The sequence below is a fragment of the Limulus polyphemus genome, unplaced genomic scaffold, assembly GCF_000517525.1.
Source record: "Limulus polyphemus unplaced genomic scaffold, Limulus_polyphemus-2.1.2 Scaffold498, whole genome shotgun sequence".
Lineage (NCBI taxonomy): Eukaryota > Metazoa > Arthropoda > Merostomata > Xiphosura > Limulidae > Limulus > Limulus polyphemus.
This window is the reverse complement of record NW_013666108.1, coordinates 475,177-494,604: the sequence shown is the minus strand read 5'-3', so window position 1 is coordinate 494,604 and position 19,428 is coordinate 475,177. Positions and strand designations below refer to the sequence as shown.

The following is a 19,428-nucleotide window of genomic DNA, read 5'->3' as shown; positions in this document are numbered from 1 at the left end:
ACGTAAAATGCCTGATAATAATAAAATACATCTTTTGACTTCTTCGCTTCACGTGGTTATGCACGCTCAATCAGTATAGTAAACATAAAGAACCTTAGATCACATCAGAAGGTTATTCCGCCGTTGTCAGGATCAGCTCTTCTACTAAATCCACAGGAGGGGCCGCCTTATTGGAAAAATTAATTACAGCATAAAAACAATACGCATGTTATTGTAAGAATTTTGTTGTTTACTTGTAGAACACACGTTTTAACAATATGTTTCTCTAAATAATAAAATGAAAAACTATAAAAAAAAACAATCTGTAGAAGATTAAAATTTAGAAAATATATCGAGAGATTTAGATTCGCTGCAACTAATAACAAAACATTAGTTTTTGTTTCGTTTAGTTGTTAAGACAAAAAAAAAAAAAAAAAAAATAGACGTAATGGACTATGTGTACTGTGCTCACCAAGGGTATCGAAACCCTGTTTTTAGCGTTATAAGCCTTCAGACTTACCGCTGAGCCACTGAGGAGAACCTTTGTTTGAAAACAGTCGATTAACGGCATGAATAACGACTACATGAGATAATTATGCAAACTGCAAAGCATAAAAGCTACTCAACGACCATATCATAGTCACGCCCACGCCGTATTTTTGTACTATTAATATCAAAATCAGTGATGTTTTGTCGTTTAGGTTTCCACGGGTTTGTTTTGCAATACGCATTCAGATTCCATGTACTCCAAAAAGTACATTTCATTCACCGTGTTCAGCACAATAGAAGTGTTTCCTGACAAGTGGTTAAAAACTTGCACTTTTTTCATGATCCGGACATAACGTGAGCAAACAATTGAGCACGTTCATGGTTGTCGTGACAAAATTGGGGTTCACTTACCACCATACTGGTGTTGTCAGCAGAATATACTCAGATGATAACGCACTCATGCACGTGATAACTGTGGCACGAGAGTGTTCTGATATCTAGAGAATAAGAACGGCTGGAGAGGTAGAACTTGTATCTACCAAAATGGCAAGTCATATGAACCGGAAAAACAAATTGGTCCAGTGTGTGTTTGTGTGCGTGTATATATGAACAAGCACAATCAAGGTCTGTCTACCAAATAGGCCAATAGCGATTTTACAAACCAGGGGAAGATACACGATTTTGGAAGGGGAGGGGAGAGTAAGACTCTTGGCCTAAATAGAATATAAGCTCAATGGTATGTAGACCTATCTGTAACAATGCATGCAATTCCTTAATAATATGCTAATAAAACAAACATTTTATCACCGCTTTAGAAATTATATTAATAAATGATAATAATCAGGTGTATTACTGTTTCAATTTGTAATAATTGAATGTTTATTGCCAATTTTACTGTACGTAGATTGTCTTGGAATCGCATACAAACATATATATAACATATTGGGAAATCTATATTACCAGGCGGCTTGTGTGTGTATGTCTGTCTCCCGGGGCGACAGTTTTTCAACTTCCCGACCTCTGATCACCCTGAAACTTTCAAGGGTTCTTGAGTATGGACTAGATCTATAGGCTACCTAGAAGCTCAAGTTAAATAATATACTGAAAATACTTACACTAATATGAGAAATACAGCCAGTAAGGGGGGGGGGTGAATTTAAAACTGTCATACGAGGACGAACACACTTCCAATCATGGTAAATGTCAATAGTGGGTTACTGTTTTCCCATCATCTCCAGTCATGGTAAATGTCAATAGTGGGTTACTGTTTTCCCAATCTCCAGTCATGGTAAATGTCAATAGTGGGTTACCGTTTTCCATCATCTCCAGTCATGGTAAATGTCAATAGTGGGTTACTGTTGTCCCATCATCTCCAGTCATGGTAAATGTCAATAGTGGGTTACTGTTTTCCCATTATGTCCAGTCATGGTAATAGTGGGTTACTGTTTTCCTTTGCTTCCAATCATAGTTCATGGTTTTCTTGTATATTACAATTTTCTACTATACCGTTTTTTCTTCACCGCTAATTATGATGATTTTGTTGTAGATTTCCTCCAATCATGGCAAATTTCTGATAAATTACCATTTTTCATTTAACTACTTTACAATAACTGATTCTTTTCATATCAGTTATTTTTACTTTATTCGACGACGAATATGGCATCAAACTATGGTAAAATACTTAGGAATATCACTATAATAATGATACAAACAAAGTTATCTAAGTCACCTGAGAAAATGTACACATTCATTATTTAAAAATGGATACTGTTGAATAACAGCTACCTGTTTCGAGTGAATTTAATCTTGTGTGTCATACGTAAAGAATTACAAAGCCAGTTGTGAACCGAAAGAATGAACACTATCAGTTGTCTCAGTTGTAAAGCGTGTGACCAAGATCTGTATACAAAGTTGGTTTTAAACAAAATGTGCGTACATCATCAACTGATAACAAAGTATAAGGCAATATCAACTTAGAGCAAGATTTGTGTCTTAATTATAAAAATAAACCGTACTTCACCCATATTACAATTCTGAAATTCCCATTGGCTTAACGGTAAATAATCATTTAAAAATTTGACTTAGTAGTTTTTTCAACCAATCAGTTGATAGTGTAACTTTTTAATCCGCCTAGAGTCACCTGGCTCAGCAGTTGTCTCAAACAGTGCATCTTAATCATTTCTACGTCATGCTGATACTTTCATGACAAGAAAGGTGTTCAAAATATATAATCTTCCAAACTTTGTTACACACCAGGTAACTGTGTTTTTTTATGTAGCTGCCAAAGGTCATTTTTGTTGTCAACATAGTCTTATTCTACAGATGTTGGGCACGTTATATTAGAGCAGTCTAAAGCCTCATCTACGTCGTTAAAGTCCATGTCGTCACGTTCGGTCATGCTCTATCTGACGACCGTACATTTTGACAAGCTATGAAGCGTAGTTATCATTTCAAAAGACTCCATCTAACTGTAATCCATCACGAACGCCAATTTATGTCAAAATATAATTCTGTTTCATGCTGTTACACCATGACTTTATATCGATAGTAGTTGTTGCATGACTTGCTAATTTATTTATTTATTCAATATAGTTTGATATTTAGTATTCAATCGTCTGTAAATTCACTGATATTTTTCTAATAAAATGGACGCTAAAATAAAAAAGGTAGCAACATTTATACAAGTAGTGTTAAGTTGCTACTAGTTGTTTGTGCAAATATGTCGTGATTATATGTAAATTAGGCACAAACATACAAAGTAAAATAGCCAGTCACAATCACTCCTTATAACCTGGGGTCATTTATAATGCTAGGAGAACACTTGAGATAACTATATTTAAAACACAAGTAAATGAAACGCAATCGTCTTATGGCTTTTAGAAAGTAGTTACTTCTTCAACAAGGGTCGAATTTGGAGGACTAAGGATCCACTTTCCATAATCACTAGGACCATCGCGTTTCTTTATCATATCATGTATGTGCACTGCATATTAGTTTATATCTAGTTCACTTGCACAAATCGTATTTCTTTCCATCAGTTCTTCTAACAGACATTAAGTTCACTGTAAAAAAAGCTTCAAATGCAAACATTAGAGGCATAAATCATAACTAATTCGAAAACAAACATGCATCTATCCACAACTAGCTTATCCAAGTACAAACATTAGAGGCATAAATCACAACTAATTCGAAAACAAGGATGCATCTATCCACAACAAACATATCCAAGCGTTTCACCTCCACATAAGCCAGACTAATCACATACCACCATCTTCATCAAATATCTTACTTCCTCCATCCCATCCTTTACACACAGCAAGGAAACCATATTATCGTAATCAAAGGTTTTACACCTCCACCCTTTGCAGTACTTTAAGCATCATTAGCTGCTTGTAATCTTAAACTCAGATATTTAGAATAATTGTATAATTTAATTTATTAATAACAAATAGTATTCAAAAAAATAATGTAAAAAGAGTTGGTTGCAGTATCCAAAGCACCATCAGTGACGAGTGATTTTTTTTTCTTATTCGGTACTTTACATGATCGTTATTAAATGGTTGCAAAACTGTAGCGTAAATTATGAAGTAACCACGTTTATTTACGTTTCTACTACGCAATTACGTATATACCAATAAAAGCGAAAAACAACAAAAACGAACAACTTTCTTGTTGATGGAGGTACCTGCGACTGATTGCCTTTAATAAGTTTACTCATTACCTTACTTATGCATGTGAACTGCATAAATGATATACAGGTGGCAATTAACGACAACTATTTCTATAAAATACTGTCTTTTTAGGTTATAGTTTAAAGTATAACTAACTCTGAGTGAATACGGGTCTAAAACCTACAAAGGAATTTGTAAGACAGCACATATTCTATTTTAGACTCTGCACTCTTCATTGTTTATGGAGCAAAGACGTTCCAGTCATTCTTATCTCTTCACTGCTTCAACCTAAACTTTTCTCCTTTCGTTGCACAAAAACAAGCAAAATTTTTATAAACAACTTTGAAAATCACGAAACATTTCAGAAATGACTGATTTCGATCTTTGGTGTTTTTTTTTAATTGTTACATGGTTGCACCATACTAATTTCCCAGTTTGTCTTTTTTTGCCATATTTTTGTATTTTGGCATGAATTTATATACATTGTTACAGGTAACAATTTAGGGGGAAAGGTAGCCATCCTCAACCTTAGACCATATCTAAAGCATTTTGACTAGCGGCAATTGGCCTTTGACTCGGCATTAACTTCTAAATGTGAAATCTTTATCACTTCCGATGCTTAAGCAAAGTCGCTGGAATTTCAGAAAAAAAAATAAAATTTGGTTTGGTTTGTTTTGAATTTCGCGCAAAGCTACACGAGTGCTATCTACGCTAGCCGTCCCTAATTTAGCAGTGAAAGAATAGAGGGAGAGCAGCTAGTCACTACCATCCACCGTCAACTCTTATACCAACGAATAGTGGGATTCACCTCAATTACAACGCCCCCACGGCTGAAAGGGTGAGCTTGTTTGGTGGAACGGGGATTCGAACCCGCGACCCTCAGATTGCGAGTCAAGCGTCAAAACCATCTGGTTAGAAAGAAAAAAAGAGCACAGTACATAAATAAACGAATTAAAAAACATAAAAAATGCGGTAGACAAATGTAAAATGGATGAATCGGCTTAGCTAAGCATGTGGCAAACAAACATATCTCACTGGAAAAATGTTAAACTGATTACGTTTGACTGGGAACTAAATATTGGAGAATCTGTAGAAATTGAGAAAAACAAAAATAAACTACTGGAAATCTGTTTTGTAAACTCTTGGAAATTCACAGTAGAGATGGCGCTGAGGGTGTAATGTAGGTTGATATAAATTGAAAGCATCTCACTCCTGAAAATGGCGGCACAGATCGTTGCCGAAACATGTCTTTTTTTTGGGGGGGGGGGTGCGCCCAGATTTTAATAAAGCTAATATTACTGTGCAATAGTTCAATATTATGTGTTCGTTTTTTAATATTTCAGGTGCACAATATCTCGTAAGGTAATATATATATATATATATATATAAACTAAACAGACCATGTTGTAAGAAGCTCGTATATGATGCAAAGATTATATCAACAGTTTTACTAACCATATGTTAAGTGTCTTAGGTAATCATACATATTTGTGTGTCAATGGTGATTTGTAGAACAGACAGAAACCAGTAACTAAACAAACACAGAAACTACAGTCTCTTCATCTATCGCCATTGATAAAAAATAACATAAAACAATGTATTCCCAGTATTCCCTAAACGCGATGTAAAATGGACAAAGTTTGTAGATGTTTCTACAAATAAAACTTTTTTCAATGTAATAACGGTGAGGGAAATGTACGTACAGAAAACTCCAGATTCGATAACCAAACGAAGCTTTTATACTATATCTTAGTATTAAAATACAAAACTTTACAGGGAAAAGTATGTACAGAAAACTCCAGATTCGATAACCAAACGAAGCTTTGATACTATATCTTAGTATTAAAATACAAAACTTTACAGGGAAAAGTATGTACAGAAAACTCCAGATTCGATAACCAAACGAAGCTTTGATACTATATCTTAGTATTAAAATACACAACTTTACAAGGAAATATACCCTCATAATAAGAACAAGTTTCCCTCATATGGCTCTAAACTGTCTTATTTTTCATTTTCAGCCAATTTCATTTATTTCAATAACCCACTATAAGCAAAGAATCGTGTAACCTTTGGAGGGCTACAGCTTACATATATCAATAGGTATTCCTTAACCAACAGACCGTGTAATTATTCTAATAACCTTTATACTTAACCGCCAGGATGTGTAAGTAATCTGATAACCATTATCCTTTAACCACCAGAAAGTGTAACTATTCTGATAACCGTTATCCTTGGCCAACAGTCCGCGTAACTATTGTGATAACGGTTATACTTAACCAATACACCGTGTAACTAATATGATAACCGTTACCCTTAAACCACCAGAACACAACTATTCTAACGTCTCCTTGCACAAGTAATAACTACCATATTAGAAGTTTGTATTCCCATTCTCTGTAACTGTCAGTAGTTTTATAGCGTTACTTACTTGGCTAGAGTTCGTATAAAATACGTTGGAAGTTCTTAATAAACTTTCAATTCCAGTGTACTCTGTATTTACACAGCTTCCAGATACCACCAATTCATCATCTCGACATCACTGCGAGACGAGACTTGCGTGCAAATCTGACAGAGGTGAACATTATTAATCTTGTTTATTTACCAACATGTTTCTTCATTACCTGCCGAATGGACTTATCTATCAAGCAGGTTTATCAGCACTCAGATACAGTAAATATGATGATAAGGGTTAACTGAACACGTTTAATCGGAATAGATGACCTTTCTTAACTACTACACAGTCCAACCCATTAAATTCCTTCTAAACACACGTTACACATTCGACTTCTATTATAAACACTATTTGCGTGTACGTAAAGTTTCATTGGTGGTACAATCAAATATCTTATAAAACTATTTAAGTTGTGTTGTAATAACGGATGACAGAGAGTAATCACTGAACGTTCTTCTGAACAAGTGCCGCGACACCTGTCTCTGTGTCACTTTCTGGGCTAAGTTCTGTTATGAGAGACCATAAAGGACCTACGTGGATCGTCCATAAATATCTCATGAAGGATGAACATAAACAAATAGCTCCATTACTATGTTACATAAGGTTAGGTAATAATGAAAAAAAAAAAAAACTCTAAAGAAACAGTGCTTTCACGATTAACAGTACAGGTAGCAAAGTAAAGGGCGCGTGTGGAGGTGGGGTGGGGAGGGGGGTTCCCACGAAATAGATGCTAAGGGGATTGATATTGTTAAGATATTTTCGCTATAAGAGTAGCGAGAACACTACAGTACAATATTTCCCAAGAAACCGAATTTAGACAAATATGTATATTGACACACATTACAAAAGTTAACTTTGTAAGTGACAGATAAGACAGAAGATCAAAATCATAAACAACAAAGTTATCCAGTCATATATTTTCAGGAATCAAATCTTCTACTTAACCTTGATATTGCCATATTGGATCTAAATACACAACACGTCTAATGTGTTATTGAAACTGATTCACATCCACAACGTGGAGTTTAGCACCTGACAATAGAGAAACTTAAGTTAGTTTCTAAAATATCGGACTACCATCGCTAAAATTATGTATTATAACTTACAAATGTATGACGTTACACTCATACCCGAAACACACCCGTTGTTTGGCTCAATCTAGGTCACACTCGCAACATGACGAAAGGAAGGACATCAGGTGAGTGGTTCAAAGATTAAACCGAAATGCAATCGACATTATCACTAGGTCTACTAAACTAGTTGAGTAACTGCACGATGGCGACGAAACTACTACGACATAAAAAATAGGTCAAGGATATTATTTTAATTATATGACCTCTGAGCAAATGAATTTCTAGCAACTTCAGCTCAACATTATACCATATAAGATATATATAACTATTATTAACTTAGTATCCTTAACGTTTACCGAATCCTCTACAATCGATAGACCATTACAACGTCCTAGTGATAAGACTAACAGGCGACAATCTGACTACTACACAATAGAACAGTTGATTACCAATATCCATGGTAGCAATGTAGATTTGTGCTTACACATACTCTTCTGTTACGCAGTTTTACTATTACTGTGAACATTTATAATCGATTTGCCAGGAAGGACTTAAACACGTGATTTGTGCTTTTAGTAAATGGTTTCTGGTCAATTAGATATAAACTTATAACAATTATAATCAGGAAAAATGTTTCGCTTCGAAGTGTGTTTAAGTCCATGTTAAATCATCGAGATCAGTCGAACAGACCGACTTGCGGTCCACAAGAATTAAAATAATATAATATCAATGTAACTTGTATAAGACAAAGATATCTTGTTCGGTTATCGTGCGACTTTGATAACGAAATGTTTCACAACAGAGTAAACATCCTCAATGTCTAAAAACTCAACAGCAGTTTCTTGCTACTGAAAGGTGCATACATTAACAAACTTCGTTAAGGTCATATTTACCTTAAAAGGCTCGTTGATATCTTTGGACTAAGTCTAACAAAGATAAATAAAAACCAGCTAACATTTGTGAATAATATTATCCTTCCTACATAGAATGATAAAGGATATACATGCAGGACAAATACACATACAGCAAAGCCTAAGGCACACTGTCAGATATTTACAATAAAAATTGTATTCATATATGACTTAAAAATTGCGCATAGATACGAAATTCATAATATTAACTTATTATTTGATTTGTGGAGTCTTCTCAAAATTCTCAGTTTTTCTATTACGACATGTGAAATGTACGTTTTTGATCACATCTAATTTAAAAAGAAAATAAAAGAAGAAAAAAATACAATGACGTTGTGGAACTTAAAATACGGGGATTATTACAAACAGTTTTGAGTAGTTAGAAATCCCAGTACACCGGGACAAGCTTTATTATCAGTGACCATGAATAATAAAAATGCCAATGTAGGCGGTATATTTGACGTAAATGGTGAGAAACAAAAAAGTAAATTGTATTGATAAAGAGGGCTGCTTATGATTAGGCGTAGCCATGAAATGATTTACAAATTAATAAGCTACGATAACTACACTATTTACCTTATATATATTATACATGCATGGTGTGCAGTAAAAAAAAAATCCAAAATTTTCGTGTGAGCGAGAACCCATGGTTCATTTATATCGAAACAGGAAACATTAAAAATTAGTTTTATATTTTAAACTAGCAGAGACCAGCAAAACATTTGTGGTCAAATTGGCATCTTTATTGTAACAGTACGTCTTTAAATACAGGTTTTCTAGAACAATACAAAATAATTATAATCGCAGGCACCGAAATATAGAAATGTAGTTGTCGTAGGCCTAAAATTAGTTAAGCCTTTATTAAGTACGGCCTTAGTTCGACAAAGAGATAAATTAACACTGTAACTTGTGTACTGTTTTTGCTTTAGTTTAGTTAGGGCTAAGCTTTTCCGTACTTAATACTATTAATAAATAAACTTATAATGTTATTCTACGGTATCAACTCATCCAAAATATGACATTTATTATAAACAGTACAACTCATAAATAAAGACTCGCACACAAAACCAACCTGAAGACCCATAACGAACGTTAGACCTTTCTAAAAACGTTTAATATGTTGTTATACAAAATGTCTACTAAAAAATATTTACATCCGTTGAAAGGAAGTGCGCGCGCATGCGCATTTAGATAATAAGAGGACAGATAAAAAAAAACTTTTTTTTCTTATTGAACATTTTCTACACTTTATTGATTTAATCACAATACAAATATCTGGATGGTAAAAATACACAAAACAAATAATACGCCTACGCTCCATTTTAGATCATTTTTCAGAAATGTTTACGTTCCACACGCCTGATCTTAATAATGTAAGATACAAAACTTCAACACGTTTTACATACAAGATATTTTCCTCCAGTGCCTAAGCCTCAAAACAGTAATAAACAACAACATTACATTAAATTGGAAACATCTTTTCCGACTCAGGGAAGTTGTAAAGCATGTTTTTGTTTGAGGTATGCCACAGTGGAACGTTAACTCTATTTAGTGTGGAAACAAAAACCGTAAACAAGCCGAGAAAGCACAAGTTACTGGAGGGGAGGGGCAGTCCACGCTAAACCTGAACATTGTAATTATATTGAAATTACGGGGTATGGTCCTCAGAAAATGCAAGTCATTTATGGATTCCAAATGAAGCAATTCCTAAGATATACATGGGAAAATTCGGACAGGCATGTAATCTATGGCAGCCTTTAGATTTTTGACAGTTATTAACCTTACCCCACCAACTGTAGACAGGGGGAGAGCTGAAGCCCCTCCCTCTGTTCCCTCATCCGTGCTGTAAATACCTTCGGTTACCAACTCATCCAAAATATACCATTTATACCAAACAATGCATCTCATAACTAACGCCTCGCGCACAAAACCAACATGAATACATGTAACGAACATTATATTACACCTAGCGAACCCGTGGACCTATGGTCCACATTTACAGGGCCGCTATAATGCAAATTTAATGATTGAACTACTATTTTGAACTTTTTTGGTTTAATGATCATTGCTGCTATAATGCAAATTTAATCTCTTTAACCAAGTTACGAACAGTAATTAGTTAGTAGGCCTACTTATTTATGTGCTGTAATGTAAATCAATGCCAGATTTGGGGCCCACTTTCAGGGAATCCCCGTAATAGTGTTTTCGCGAAATATCCGGGTTCCCTAAGGAGTTGGGTGAAAAGTTCTACCTTCGAGCAAGCCTCAGGGTGGAGACGATTCGTTTGGCGCCATTTAGAAGTTGGTGAGTCCAGCAGTTTAGGAGAGGGGTTTTCGGGAAATCCCCTGGTTCCCCAAGGGGTGGGGTGAAAAATATTGTCTTTGTGCAAACCTCGGGGGTCTAGACGACTCGTTTGGTACAACTTAGAACTCGGTGATACACAGACACTGAATCTTATCATATACATATCTCATAACTAAAATCTCGCGTACAAAACCAACCTGAACACCCATAACGAATATTATTTTACAACTAACGAACCCGTCACGGTTATTGGGCACAAAATGGAAGTCTTAAACTTTATTTGTGTATCTTTGTATTAAAGCTTAAGAGCAAGGTTTTTTTTAACATAATTATTTACTACACAAGCAATCCATCGGAACTTCAACCACTATCTTCAGATGTTTCTGCTACCAGGGCAATCAATCACTTACGAATATTTGAACTCTTCGAACAAATGAAATATCACACCAGTTTCGCAATAATTACTACTGATATCTTCCAACGAACAACGAAGGGTGGGCGTAGCTCAAGTTTTAGTGTGCCGAGCTGTAGATCCAATGGTCCATGGTTCGCTTTCTGTTATCGCAAAAAATAAGTAAAATATAAATAAATAAACACAAAAAAATTATAAATAAACAGCAAGAACATCGTGCTGCGTACTTTGGAGCCGTAAATGCATTTTAAATAATTCTGTTGTGTTAAAATCTAAGATTAATAAATTTTAACATCAACCACAATCTTTCCAATTTTAAGAGTTTCTTTGTAGTTAAGCGCACAGCTGCATAATGGGTATTGTCCCTCCAGTGGCACAGCGGCATGTCTGCGGACATACAACGCTAGGAACCGGGTTTCGATACCCGTGATTGGCAGAGCACAGATAGCTCATTGTGTAGATTTGTGCTTAACTAGAAACAAACAAACCATGGGTATCGAGATCCGTTTTTTGTATTACAAGCCGTTCAGACTTACACCACTGTGCCACTAGCGGGCTAATATTTGAGAATCCGTTGGTAATGTACAAGTATTTAAAATAGTTGATAATGAACAATGGTCAAATTATAAAAATAAAGCCAGGAAGAAGAATAACCAATTATTCAAAAGTGCTAGAGGTTTTGGTCTTTTTTTTTTTAATTCATTGTACCTTAGGTTCAGACTAACATAATTAAGCATGTCCGCAGAGTTACAACGCAAGAAACTGGTTTTCGATACCCGTGGTGGGCAAAGCACAGATAGCCTATTGTGTAGCTTTGTGCTTAATAAGAAACAAACAAATACTATAGCTAGCTAGATTACTCATATATCGATCCCTACTTGTTTTTATATATTTTTTTTATTATTATTATTATACTTGAAGTGGTTAAGGTCTAGCGACAATTCTCTCAGAACCATTTAACGCTCTTGGAAAAATGAGCTTTATTTTCAAATTTTAGCAACAGTTTAACCTGATACATGCACCGCATTCAGGGTGCTAGTTAAAAATTTAGTAACTATTGTACCTGCTGAGAGGAGTTGGTTAAAGTTAAAATGAATTGAAACATAAGATCGTCCACGTCTTAGGAGCGTGTCATAGGGTTGATTTCGATCCCTATCTAATGACACGTTGCTAGAACATTGAATTTCCAGAAAGTTGTTGAATACTTTGTAACAAGAGCAATTAAAAAGTAAATTCTTACCACACTTTACACACACACACACATATGTAAAGCAGAGTTATTCGTGTCTGAGATGTCACAAGTTGTTGTGAGGAGCTGGCTGAACCATTGCCAGTGAAGTTTGGTAAAGAAATTCAGATGAACCCCTAAAGACAAGAGTTTAAATGGATAAGCAATCGGACAAAAGGTTCAACTTTTACTACGTGAATTCGACACCAAAAAAGTGACGTTTAACGCCGCACGTAGCAAGGTTACTTTTGGTGACCGCCAGTTTTCAGCGGATCTGCATGACGAATGATGCAAACGCACGTCGTCCCATCATCCCTGTCAAGCTAACAAAAGAAATTCCGTGCAGCTTAAGTGCTTAAACCAATCATATTGAAAACAGACCATTATGAGCTATGGCAATCTAGCGTCTTTCGTTGATTAAAGAAATGCACTTTAGAGTTTGACGTTACGCTACTGGTTAACATAGTAATAAAATAACAATATCATGAGTAACAGTTGCAAAGCTAGTGCAAACAAAACAGAGCAAATGGACATGAGACTGAAGAGGACGGGCGAATGCATCGAATCCAGTTTCTTTTATTTCAAGTGTGAAGGCTTACAACACCACAAACAGGTTTCGATATCCGTGGTGGGCATAATACAGACAGACCATTGTGTAGCTTTGTGCTTAACAAGCCGTTTGATGATTTGTTCTGTTTACTGTGCTTTTATCACTAGCTTTTTCAGATGCTCTTAAAACTGTAATTATAGTAACTTATAGAAACATGGTTACGATCGTTAAAAGTTACATCAGTTTTTGCATATTGTTTGTAATTAACGAATTATTTATGCATATTAATACTGGTAAATCGATATATAACTTGTTAGAGGGCGTTTTCTTCCAAGTTAAAAATCACTTGTTCAAATAAAGATGTTTGTAAAGTTTTCTCAGTTCTAACTAACAAAAAAAATCTTAAACTGTTTTCAAGCTTTGAAAGTTTTTGTTTGAAATGGCGACACCTAATAATCCTGACCCGTCATGGAGGGCGATTCTGAAGATAGATCAGCGTTATGAAGGCCGATTTTGAAGACTGATTAGTTGTTACTAGGTCTCTTACCTCGCAAATATACAAGCTTTTCTTATCTCTCGAAGTGCAGAAGAATTTTATTTTTCTCTAAGGTTCTTCACTGACCGCGAGATTCCACAACACAATAAATAATGAAAAACTCTGACCTTCTTAGACCAAGTGGTCATTTTTTATGTGACTCCCAACAACTTGATGCTAAAATTAAAACAATAAAATGGAAAGAAAATTGAAACTTGTGCGATGTGATACGTTCTGCTATGTAATATGGAATATATGATATAAACCATTTGTTGTTCAAAGCCACGGATATTCTGATTGGTCATTCCTTAATACACAAGTGATGTATAGCTGTAAGTTCAGCTCAATGAAGTCCGCCCCCTGGTGTCCGAGCGGTAAGTGTGAGGGCTTATCACGTTAAAACTCTGGGTTCGATACCCACGGTGGGCAAAGCACAGGTGGTCCATTTTTGTAGCTTTGCGCTTAACAACAACAGAAGCTACAACAACAACAAAAAACAATCTTATGGAGAAACGTCGAGAAAAACTAAAGTAAAATGCATTTTATTTTTGGAAGTATATTCATGTATAATCAACTCTACAGATGAACTTCTTCAAACCTAAATGTGTTGAAGAAATAACTTTTAATTTATACTTAATCCTGTAGAAACGTTCTTCCAAGTAGTTTATGTTGATACTTTTCGTATTAGCGCCTCAATCTGTCACTACAACACTTACTTTTCGTATTAGCACCTCAATCTGTCACTACATCCAAGCAGTTTAAACGCAACTGCATCGTTAACCGCTTAAAAGTAGTTTCACACAGATATGAATCTTTAAGTGTAGCGGAAATTAAATTTAACAGTCTTCTTAAACGTTAACTATAAGAGTATTTTAACACACGTCTGAAAGGTTCACTTGATGGGAGTAGCTTCAAGCAAATCAGAAACGTTAATCATATTAACGTATAATTTGACAAGCACCAGAAGCATTACAAAGGATTCGGCATTCGAAACTCGCTTCTACAAAACCACGTTCTGTACTTTGCAACGCGTTGGAGGATGAAAATGGTGACTACAGAACCCGCTGTTCGATCAGACAAAAGTAGCCCAAAATATGGCGATGGGTTCTGTTGATTAATTTTACTTAACTTGTAATTCTGTTTAATTCCAAAATTTAATATATATATATATATATATTTAATGTTATTGTCTATACTTACATATTTATCACTACATTAAAATTAACAATATTTGGTATTACATTATTATCTTTACAAACGTTCAACAATTTATTTTTTTTGTAATCAATTATATAATACTTTAAACGTAGTATTTCAGTTTCTCTGAAATATGATACTACCTTTATACTATACTATAACAATGTGCAGGACATCAAGTACAACAATAAACTTTACAATACAGTACATAACATACCACATTCGACTGTAGTTCAGAAAGTTCAATATTTTCATTAGGGAGCTCAACTAAAAATCATTGTATCACTCCGTTTTTAGATTTAACATTTATGTTTTGAGTTTAGCTTATGATTTAATACAGTATTTCGGGACGCCAGATGACCCGTCCCTATTCTGCAAGAAAAAGAAAACAAGCCAAATCAGAATTCATAAATATTAAAACAAGAACAACAACAACAAAAAAAAAACAACAGAAACACGAAATTTGTATTATATTTATTGTAACCAGAAGTTTCAAGTTTTATAAACAAATAACTTAATATTCATACTTGATACACTAACATAAGTACGACATCTAAACCATAAAGTACGAAAGTTAGTAGCAGTTCTAAGAGCTGGCAGTGGGTGCTGTTAATTAGCTGCCTTCCCTTTAATTATCAATTCAAAAGAGACGTACAGAAGGGGGTGTTAATAAACTTGAATAATGAGAATGGTTCAGTAGTAAAACTATTGCATTAATATAGTAAAGTAGCTTTGAATATAATTCAGTAACAGTTTATTTTGCTATGTTTGCATCTCTAGTAGAGTTTTACTTTAATTAGTGAATCGTCAATAGTTCTAAGCAACTTCGTATTCGTGTAGGCCTCGGTTGAAGGCTAGTCCAGCCTAGAAATCTTTCGGACGCTAAGCACGTGTTTGTTTCTCACAATTCTTACTTTATTTGGATCGTTCTAAATCCATAAACTGATATTTTTAAGCACTATGTTTTAGTTTTCTTCTTAATATCGGTCCGTAGTGTAATCAATACAAATGTTATACTTGTTATTAACAACATCGCTGAAGACAAATACTTGCATTCTTTACTCTAATCAGTAAAACTGTTATATTTATTATTAATAACGTAGCTGAAGAAAAGTGATCATAAATAAAAATTTTCGCTAACCACCAGGTGGAGTGGCAGTAAAAGACATTGTGTAAGTGACTGGTGCAAGGTCAATGAGAGTAATTGTGCAGGTTGCTAAGTCTGTCTTAACTTTTAAGTGCAGTGTATATTAACACTGGTAATTGGCTCCTTTTATTCTGTCACTCTTTAGTTTCTGGGGAATTAACCATAATTAATTAATTTGCTTGTGCTTATTTAAGCCTTGTAACAGAATAGTTCACAACCTGATTACCAGCTGTTAACAACATTTATTGTAGTAAACTAGTAGTTAGCGGAATTAGCAATGTAAGTTTATACCGTGAGTAATATAAATGTAAAATGTATTAAACCTTCTTGTGATTCTTAATTAGGCTTACATCCCAGACGAAAGGCCAGTGCCCGAAACGTTGACAAGTGACCAGTAAACTTGTATATATGTGTACGTATGAACAAATCATATTTAGTTTTGATTTCCTTTTAACCAAAAAGCGTATTATTTTTCTTGAAGTTTTAGAGTTTAAAAACGGTCTAATATTTACCAAGAACTTTAGAACATGTACTATTCTACTACTTGTGATACTGAGCAAGCTTAGAAAAAAAATCACATTAACTTCAGTTACTCTACATGGTAGCACATTAAACTTTACATTGAACCCGTAACTGAGAAATGTAAAGTTTGAAAACATTGAAAGTTAGTACTGTTCAATTGTTTACCTCTAGCAACTTGCACCAATTATCAAACTTTTGTATACTGGTGGTTCTCATACTTTAGTAACCTGAGGACCCCTTTTAATTTGTTTTTCGCAGACCCTCAAACCTGTCGATGTTTTTGTTTTGAAAATATGATTCCGTGTATATGAAAAGCTGTATTCCAAACTTAAATGTTTTGATTCATATAAATTTAATATTCCGAAAAATATTTTTATTATATAAATCATATTTTTTAAATATTTCTGTGAACTTTCGGACAGGACTCGTGGACTCCCTGAAGTACCCACGTGAACCCCAGTTTGAAAAACGCTAATGTATAACATTTCGAGAGCCATTATAGTATTTGTCCAGTTTCATTCAGGTGGTAGCTTCCTTGAAACGAGTTTGGCTTCGCAATTTAAAACGCTGCATTTTTCAAGAAAACAAGTAATTGTATTCGGAAAAACATCTCAGGTAAAGTACGAGTACATTCACTGATTGTTGTTAAAGAAAAATGCTAGTAATGTAATCAATTTCTACGAGAACTCTGCGGATTCGAGTCCCGGAATCCGTTTTCTATCATTTTTGTTAATCTAAAGGCAGAAACACCAGGATTAATTTTAATCTGCCTCTGTTGCATCACAAATTTATATTTAACTTATATCCAACTATATTATTCTTCTCCAGTCCCACCCCAAGCAAGAGGCGCAACAGGTAACAATAAAACATTTGTAGAATGATGTAGGGATGGCAGTGCCACAAATAATGTAAACAAGAATATAGAGATGATACAGCTATACGTAGATCATCGCTACATGACTTTCAATATTAACATTTAATGTTACACTGTAAAATGCACCAGTAAAAAAGGTTACGAGAGTCTATAGTAATCAAAATATGTTTTGACTCAACTTGATTTTCCCTGTACACAAGCCTAGGATCTTAGTTACACTACATTGATGCCTACCCTGACGTGATCATGATATTATGACAAACAAACTGCATACTAACGGTCAGGTATATGTAACTACCAACTACAGTAATATTAAAGTCAAGTATGCATTTTACAGTGTAACATTACATTTTAATATTGAAAGTCTTGTAATTTTGTATATTTCTAAACGAAAAAAAATAGCGTATTGACCACCAGAAAAAATTAGACAATACTCTCCAGTTACCTGGTGTGTTACCCACAGTCACACGCGTATGGCGTAACAGTAACACAAGTAAAACTGAGTAACTCGATATACAGACAAAACTCCCCTCCCCCACCCCAGCAGGTCAGCGGTAAGTTTACGGACTTGCATTGCTAAAAATCCAGAGTTCAATTTCCTGTGGTGGAAAGAATGTAGATAGCACATTGTGTAGTTTTGCTCATATTTAAGAAAATACGCGATTTAAGTATATTATTATTAAGTTTTTCCGGCTAAAAGCTGCTATTTTACTGCAGGAGATGATAGTAGTATTAAGAACCCTTACTTACGAACGTTAAAACAGGGCAGCATTATCTGCTGAACATAAAGAATACACCTTATGATCATGCTTTAAAACTCAATTGTTGTACTGATGAATAAATGTTAACTTTTGAAAACTTCTAGTCTATGAAACAAGTCTACACATGTTACGACTGCGTATCAAGTGTGTGGTTCGTAACGTGTTTGAAAGTACGAAAACGTGGAATTAAATAAGCCAGATTATAAAAACCAAATTTCGTTGGAACGACATATGACAGTCGGTTAGGGAGGAATTGTTTTCACAGAGAGGACAGCCACGAACATCTGGCTTGAGGGTTGGAAACTTGACATATGGCTTCTCACATAAATAAACAGTACTACGCTACTATAGTTCGTTGGTCTTCTCAATATGAAGATTTAAATGTAAGACAAAATGGCCCCTTATGCATTTAATACAGATAAAGGACCTAATTTAGACACCTATATAATTTGGTTATTTTTTCAATTTTAAATATAATGAAGGATAAATTTATGAATAATACATATACTTCAAATAATAAATTACAAGTATACAACGTTGTTAATAAATTTAGATTATTTTCACATTAAATGTAAAACAAAAAGGAACTAACATGGAACCCATCGACTTTTCAAACATATTTTTCTAAACTATTTATGCGCCAAATTTCTTGTGGGTCCACAACGTTGTTGATTACAGGATCCTTAATAAAAGAGTCACACAAAAAGTTGAAAAAAAACAACAAACAAACAAGTGCTGTAATTAATCCTCCCAAGTACTGCTTAGGTCCCCTACGTAGCAAATAAACGATTCAATTAAATTTTTTGGTCAGTTTTGTTACACTAAGTATTGTAACAGGTAAAAACAAAATTACTTTACATGAACAGCATAAAAGTAAGTCTGTAACATAACGGTTAAATTACTTAAATTTTCATTAAGTAAAAATATAACCGTTAATGTATTATATATATATACAAAATATTTAAATTGAAATCATGTACATCTTTTATGACGGTTTAGCAGTTTACGAAAACTGAAACATCAACTTTATACATCTAATTCGAAACACTTCATAAAATCGTAAATAATATTCAACGTTACACTGGTACACAATTAAAAACATTTTATTTAGGCCTATCTATGGCCTTCAAAAAGATGACGTTGTAACGTCGAAACACGGTAGAGTCGTCAACTTTTTGAAGGCCATTGATAGGCCTAAATAAAATGTTTTTAATTGTGTAACAGTTTAACGTTGAATATTATTTATGTTTTAACAAGTGTTTCAACCATTATTTACCACTACTCAAACCAGTTGTATTTTAAAGTGTTTGATACAGTTTA

The 19,428-nt window shown here is 34.3% G+C and overlaps 1 protein-coding gene across 5 annotated transcripts in view; it reads right to left on the bottom strand.

The window, feature by feature from the left end:
- LOC106458664 (protein TANC2-like) overlaps window positions 1-19,428 on the bottom strand; it is a 117,121-nt gene that overhangs the window by 50,352 nt on the left and 47,341 nt on the right. The window contains exon 1 of one of the 5 annotated variants that reach the window (XM_022384925.1): window positions 6,571-6,682. The exons of the other annotated variants lie outside the window; for them this stretch is intronic. The gene's annotated coding sequence lies outside the window, so the exon portion shown is untranslated. Of the gene's footprint in view, window positions 1-6,570; window positions 6,683-19,428 lie in introns of those variants that run through there. 5 annotated transcript variants of the gene reach the window in all.